The following is an 8,405-nucleotide window of genomic DNA, read 5'->3' as shown; positions in this document are numbered from 1 at the left end:
TAATCAAATCAAGCCATTAGACCCACATAAAACCACTTTGTCTTCCCTACAACCTCTGTGTCCCTGTGTTCTCCCAGAGTCCCATACATAGTCCTCTGTGGAAATGTTTTTCTTCATAAAATTCTATCAAATCTAAGCCCTTTTTACATCAGCAGTTGTCACAACCTGCTTTACAGATACAGTATGTGGCCAAATGCAGCAAATCATGCAGAAAGTACTCCTGTGTGGAGCTTGTGTTGTTTATGTTTACACTAATAGACAGGCAGTGAGAGAGAAACTGATCCTTACATCCGCACCCAACACAACCCTAGAGGAAGTGGTTTTACTAAGCCACACAGCATAGACCTCTTTAACCCATCCTTATCATAAGCTAGTTTACTTTCAGGTATTTGTATTTCTTATGGATCCCCATTACCGTAATTTCCGGACTATTAAGCGCACCTGAATATAAGCCGCACCCACTGAATTCAAAAAATATATATATTCTGAACATAAATAAGCCGCACATGTCTATAAGCTGCAGGTGCCTACCGGTACATTGAAACAAATGAACTTTACACAGGCTTTAACGAAACACGGCTTGTAACAAACATAAATAGGATCTAACGAAACACGGCTTGTAACAAAAATAAATAGGATTAAAGAAGCACGGCTTGTAACAAAAAATAAAAAATTCAATTCCTCACGCTGCTGTTTCCAACGTCTTATCATCGACTCATTAAGACCAAGCTCCCGTGCAGCAGCTCTATTTCCTTTTCCAACAGCCAGATCAATCGCCTTCAACTTGAAAGCTGCATCATATGCATTTCTCCGTGTCTTTGCCATGATGAGGGTGACAAAATGACTACCGTAATCAGAATGATGGGAAGTTTGAGAGCGCTCGATTTAATCTAAACAGTAAACAAAAACGTTGTTTGACCTTAACCCGTTCGGCAATTTCATTGGTCTAATGAAAGCTTCATGCCGCCAAAAAAACTGAGCACGTCACAGAATGTGTTTTAAAAAAATTACAAATAATTGAAAGCGGGAAAAATCCATATATTAGCCGCGTCATTGTTTAAGCCGTGAGGTTCAAAGCCTGGGAAAAAAGTTGCGGCTTATAGTCCGGAATTTACGGTAGTTCCTGCCAAAGCAGCAGCTACTCTTCCTGGGGTCCAGCAACATTAAGGCAGTTTATACAATTTTAAAAACATTACAGTACATTCACAACAGATTTCACAACATATTAAGTGTGTGCCCTCATCCCCCTACTCTACTACCACATATCTACAACACAAAATCCATGTGTACATGTTTGTATATTGCATATGTTATCGTGTGTCTGTATGCATATGTCTGTGCCTATGTTTGTGTTGCTTCACAGTCCCAGCTGTTTTTTATCTGTATTTTTTCTGTATTTTAATCCTATTTTTACTGCTTGCATGAGTTACTTGATGTGGAATAGAGTTCCATGTAGTCATGGCTCTATGTAGTACTGTGCGCCTCCCATAGTCTGTTCTGGACTTGGGGACTGTGAAGAGACCTCTGGTGGCATGTCTTGTGGGGTATGAATAGGTGTCTGAGATGTGTGCCAGTAGGTCAAACAGACAGGTTGGTGCATTCAACATGTCAATACCTCTCACAAATACAAGTAGTGATGAAGTCAATCTCTCCTCCCCTTTAAGCCAGGAGAGATTGACATGCATATTATACATTTTAGCTCTCTGTGTACATAGAGGGGCCAACCATACTGCCCTTTTCTGAGCCAATTACAATTTTCCTAAGCATTCTGTAAGAATGCAGAAGCAGGTACGGAGAGTGAACATTTAATTTTGCACAGACATGGAACAGGACAGGAACAGCGTCAGAACCAGGTAAAACAACGGCATATGACAATTAATGCAGAAGCGAGGAACAGAGCTGGGGAACAGACAGATATAGGGAAGGACTGTGTCCAGGTGAGTCCAATGAATCGCTAATGCGCATCACGAGGGATGCAGGTGTGCGTAATGATGGTGGCAAGAGTGCATAATGCTGGGCAGCCTGGTGCCCTCGAGTGCCAGGGAGGGAGAGCGGGAGCATGCGTGACAGGAATCACTACAAAACTTATTATATGCTCTGTCAATCACCGTATTCTTATCGGCAGACTCAATAGCCTTGGTTTCTCAAATGACTGCCTCGCCTGGTTCACCAACTACTTCTCAGATAGAATTCAGTGTGTCAAATCGGAGGGCCTGTTGTCTGGACCTCTGGCAGTCTCTATGGGGTGCCACAGGGTTCAATTCTCGGGCCAACTCTTTTCTCTGTATATATCAACGATGTCGCTCTTGCTGCGGGTGATTCCCTGATCCACCTCTACAACACAATTCTGTATACATCTGGCCCTTCTTTGGACACTGTGTTTTAACAAACCTCCAAACGAGCTTCAATGCCATACAACACTCCTTCCGTGGCCTCCAACTGCTCTTAAACACTAGTAAAACTAAGTGCATGCTTTTCAACCGATTGCTGCCCGCACCCACCCGCCCGACTAGCATCACTACTCTGGACGGTTCTGACTTAGAATATTCAGACAACTACAAATACCTAGGTGTCTGGCTAGACTGTAAACTATTCCTTCCAGACTCATATTAAACATCTCCAATCCAAAATGAAATCTAGAATCGGCTTCCTATTTCGCAACAAAGCCTCCTTCACTCACGCTGCCAAACATACCCTCGTAAAACTGACCCTCCTACCGATCCTCGACTTCGACGATGTCATTTACAAAATAGCCTCCAACACACTACTCAGCAAACTGAATGCAGTCTATCACAGTGCCATCTGTTTTGTCACCAAAGCTCCATATACCACCCACCACTGCGACCTGTACGCTCTCGTCGGCTGGCCCTCGCTACATATTCGTCGCCAGACCCACTGGCTCCAGGTAATCAATAAGTCTTTGCTAGGTAAAGCTCCGCCTTATCTCAGCTCACTGGTCACCATAACAACACCCACCTGTAGCACACGCTCCAGCAGGTATATCTCACTATATCTCATCCCCAAAGCCAACACCTACCTTTTGCTGCCTTTCCTTCCAGTTCTCTGCTGCCAATGACTGGAACGAATTGCAAAAATCGCTGAAGTTGGAGACTTATATCTCCCTCACTAACTTTAAGCATCAGCTATCTGAGCGGCTTACCGGTCGCTGCAGCTGTACACAGCCCATCTGTAAATAGCCCATTCAATCTACCTACCTCATCCCCATATTGTTTTTATTAACTTTTTTGCTCTTTTGCACATCAGTTTTTCTACTTGCACATCTGTCACTCCAGTGTTAATTTGCTAAATTGTAATTACTTCACTACAATGGCCTATTTATTGCCTTACCTTCTTATGCCATTTGCACACACTGTATATAGACTTTATCTATTGTGTTATTGACTGTACGTTTGTTTATTCCATGTGCAACTCTGTTGCTGTTTGTGTCGCACTACTTTGCTTTATCTTGGCCAGGTCGCAGTTGTAAATGAGAACTTGTTCTCAACTGGCCTACCTGGATAAATAAAGGTGAAATAAAACATTTTAAAAACAAACACATGTTATCCAGATACTGACTATTAGCACATGGTGGTCTATAGCAGCTTCCCTCCAGAATGGGCTTTAGGTGAGGCAGATGAACCTGCAGCCATATTACTTCAACAGTATTTAACATGAGATCCTCTCTAAGCTTTACAGGAATGTGTTTCTGAATATAAACCTTTGTAATGTCTGTCTTTTCTGTAGCTCTTATAACCGAATTGCTACCACTGTATCATCAAAGGTATTATCAAAGTGAGTTTCAGAGATTGTCAGAATAGGAATGTCATCTGTTCCTAGCAAATCATTTTTTTCATGAACCTTGTTTCTTAAGCTATATATGTGAAAGTGGGCAATTTTTAGCACTTTTCTGGGATGCTTGATTGTATTTATTGCTTTACTGGGAAGCTTAGCAGAGGTAGACATGCTCAGGTTATTTAATTTAGTGCAGGGTGAGCTGCACACAGCGGACTTCCTGCTTGGGCACACCGCCTCAGTGCTAACAGTATAACTCTGGTTCATAGGCACATGATTAGGCGAGGTCAGTACAGGTGCATCAAAGCTGGGACAGAGAGACTGAAAAACAGCTTCTATCTCAAGGCCATCAGGCTGTTTAACACAGATAGGCTGCTTCCTACATACAGACTTGAAATCATTGGCCACTTTAATAAATGGATCACTAGTTACTTTATTAATGCCACTTTAATAATGTTTACATATCTTGCATTACTCATCTCATATTGGGGCAACAGGTAACCTAGTGGTTAGAACATTGGCCAGTAACCAAAAGGTTGCTCGATCAAATCCACGAGCTGACAAGGTAAAAATCAGCCGTTCTGCCCCTGAACAAGGCAGTTAACCCACTGTTCCTAGGCTGTCATTGTAAGTAAGAATTTGTTCTTAACTGACTTGCCTAGTTAAATAAAGGATAAATTAATATACTATATTTTATACCATCTATTGCATCTTGCCTATGCCGCTCTGTCATTGCTCATCCATATATTTATATGTATATACATTCCTTTACTTAGATCTGTGTGTATTAGGTAGTTGTTGTGGAATTGTTAGATTACATGTTAGATATTGCTGCACTGTCGGAACTAGAAGCACAAGCATTTCGCTACACTCACAATAACATCTGCTAAACATGTGTATGTGACCAATAAAATTTGATTTGATTTTGACATGATTACTGCATACAATAGCCGTATGATCAGCAGAGGCATTCGGGGCAGTAAAAGGGCCATAAATTAGGTTACTTACATTATGTCTTCCATCACCCCTGGGATAATGTACATTTGCTGACGCATTATGACAACTCAGCGACACAATGGTTGGGATTAAATGAGCTGGGCTTGATAAGTCATTGATAAGTCATTGTCTCAACGCAGCCTTATAATGCTGTGAAAGGATCCAGGAACCCAAATAATTTTTTAATACAAGCTTTGTTTCCAGAAGGTATCAAAATTGTCAATAAATGTTCCACCCAAAGAGCTGCAGTAGTCACGTAGCCAGTTATGGAGGGCTAAAAGTCAGCTGAACCATTCAATGCCACGCTTTAGGGAGGACAGAGAGCCAGATACTATGGGGTGTTTGTTGGTGTCAAGTAGTGACCTAATAAATTCTTTCAAATCCATCTTCAGCTGTTCTGACCTACTGTTAGGTGTTCTTTAATAACGATTAATGAGGTGAAGATTCAGAAGCAGGAGCTGTTGATATGGTGCAGCAAAGTCTAGAAATAATACAGCATTCATATGGATGTCAATATTGACATAGCAGATGTAGATAAACTGGTCATATATTTGCCATGACAGTAGCATAATCCCTGTATACATTCTACACAAATCATCAGATTTTTTTATGACTGTTGGAACAGAAGTCAAAGAGAAAGTAATTTCAAAACGCTAACATAATGACATTTTCTCTGTAATGAACATAGTACTAATGTGTATCACAAATGTCGACATAATCCCAGAATACATTTGTCACAACTGATCTGATTTCTTAACATCAAAATGACTCAACAAAAGTCATTACATAATGCTAGATAATATTATCCGCTCCATAATGATACTAGAATGAGTGTATCTGTAACGGTTGTTGCAAGGAGAGGACCAAGGTGCAAGCATGGTACATGTTCATAATGTTTATTATAACTGAACACTGAAACAAAAAACAAAGTGGAACAAAACGCAACAGCTCTATCAGGTGAACACACCAAAAGGAAAACAACTACCCACACCAACCCTGTGGGAAAAGGCTACCTAAGTATGGTTCCAAATCAGAGACAACGATAGACAGCTGTCACTGATTGAGAATCATACCCGGCCAAAACAAAGAAATACCAAAACATAGAAAAAGGAACATAGAATGCCCACCCTAGTCACACCCTGGCCTAACCAAAATAGAGAATAAAAACCTCTCTATGGCCAGGGCGTGACAGTATCACACAACTAAATGTTGAGTGTGTATTTTCATGGATGTGTGTGGGTGTGTGCACGTGTGTGTATACATGTGCATTTTCAACCATGCTTGTGGGTATGTGTTCTGTTTACATACTTGTGTGTATTGACCATGTATTGCTTTTTTTATGTGTGTGAGCAGTGTACAACAGTGTATTGAACTGTGTGTGTGTGAGCTGTGTGCAACGGTCTATTGAACTGTGTGTGTATGAGCTGTGTGCAACGGTCTATTGAACTGTGTGTGTGTGAGCTGTGTGCAACAGTCTATTGAACTGTGTGTGTATGAGCTGTGTGCAACAGTCTATTGAACTGTGTGTGTATGAGCTGTGTTCAACAGTCTATTGAACTGTGTGTGTGTGTCAGTAATAGCAGCCGCAGGGGAGGTCAGGGGTTAGCAGTGTTTGTGTTTCAGTGTCAGTGAAGTGTGCTGCAGGGGGAGATTTATGATGTGACTGTCTGGGAGACTGCAGAGTGGAGGATAATGAAGATAGATCAGAGTCCTATCTCTCTCTTCTCTAACCCTCCTTCTCCTTCTCCTTCTCTCTCTCCCCCCGCTTCTCTCTGTCTCACCCCTCAGCCTCTCTCTCTCTCTCGCCAACCTCTCTCTCTCTCACACCCCAGCCCCTCTCTCTCTCTTTCGCTCAATTCAATTTAAATTCAATTTAAGGGGCTTTATTGCCATGGGAAACATATGTTTACATTGCAAGTGAAATAGATAATAAACAAAAGTGAAATAAACAATAAAAAAGAAACAGTAAACATTACACTTACAAAAGTTCAAAAATAATGAAGGCATTTCAAATGTCAAATTATGTATATATGCAGTGTTGTAATGATGTGCAAATAGTTAAAGTACAAAAGGGAAAATAAATAAACATAAATATAGGTTGTGCTTACAATGGTGTTTGTTCTTCACTGGTTGCCCTTTTCTTGTGGCAACAGGTCACAAATCTTGCTGCTGTGATGGCACACTGTGGTATTTCAACCAATAGATATGGGAGTTTATCAAAATTGGATTTGTTTTCGAATTCTTTGTGGGTCTGTGTAATCTGAGGGAAATATGTGTCTCTAATATGGTCATACATTTGGCAGGAGGTTAGGAAGTGCAGCTCAGTTTCCACCTCATTTTGTGGGCAGTGTCACATAGCCTGTCTTCTCTTGAGAGCCCGGTCTGCCTTTGGCAGCCTTTCTCAATAGCAAGGATATGCTCACTGAGTCTGTACGTAGTCAAAAATGCCCTTAAATATGGGTCAATCACAGTGGTCAGGTATTCTGCCACTGTGTACTCTCCCGTTTAGAGCCAAATAGCATTCTAGTTTGCTTTGATTTTTTGTCAATTCTTTCCAATGTGTCAAGTAATTCTCTTTTTCTTTTGTCATGATTTAGCTGGGTCTAATTGTGTTGCTGTCCTGGGGCTCTGTGGGTCTGTTTGTGTTGGTGAAAAAAGCCCCAGGACCAGCTTGCTAAGGGGGACTCTTCTCCAGGTTCATCTCTCTGTAAATGATGGCTTTGTTATGGAAGGTTTGGGAATCACTTCATTTTAGAATTTAAAGGCTCTTTTCTGGGTTTTGATCATTAGCGTTTATTGGCCTAATTCTGCTCTGCATTCATTATTTGGTGTTTTACGATGTACACATAAGATATTTTTGCAGAATTCCGCATGCAGAGTCTCAATTTGGTGTTTGTCCCATTTTGTGAATTTTTGGTTGGTGAGCGGACCCCAGACCTCACAACCATAAAGGGCAATGGGTTCTATAACTGATTCAAGTATTTTTAGCCAGATCCTAATTGGTATGTCGAATTTTATGTTCCTTTTGATGGCATATAAGGCCCTTCCTGCCTTGTCTCTCAGATCATTCACAGCTTTGTGGAAGTTACCTGTGGCGCTGATGTTTAGGCCAAGGTATGTATAGTTTTTTTGTGTGCTCTAGGGCAATGGTGTCTAAATGGAATTTGTATTTGTGGTCCTGGCAGCTGGACCTTTTTTGGAACACCATTATTTTTTCTTACTGAGATTTACTGTCAGGTCCCAGGTCTGACAGAATCTGTGCAGAAGATCTATGTGCTGTTGTAGGCCCTCCATGGCTGGGGACAGAAGCACCAGGTCATCAGCAAACAGTAGACATTTGACTTCAGATTCTAGTAGGCTGAGGCTGGGTGCTGTAGACTGTTCTAGTGCCTTTGCCAATTCATTGATATATATGTTGAAGAGGGTGGTGCTTAAGCTGCATCCCTGTCTCCCCCCACGGCCCTGTGGAAAGAAATGTGTGGGGGTTTTTTTGCCAATTTTAACTGCACACTTGTTGTTTGTGTACATGGATTTTATAATGTTGTATGTTTTCCACCCAACACCACTTTCCATTAATTTGTATAACAGACCCTCATGCCAAATTGAGTCGAAAGCTT

Source organism: Salmo trutta, chromosome 28 (genome assembly GCF_901001165.1).
Source record: "Salmo trutta chromosome 28, fSalTru1.1, whole genome shotgun sequence".
Lineage (NCBI taxonomy): Eukaryota > Metazoa > Chordata > Actinopteri > Salmoniformes > Salmonidae > Salmo > Salmo trutta.
The sequence above is the reverse complement of the archived record's forward strand: the minus strand, read 5'-3'. Positions refer to the sequence as shown.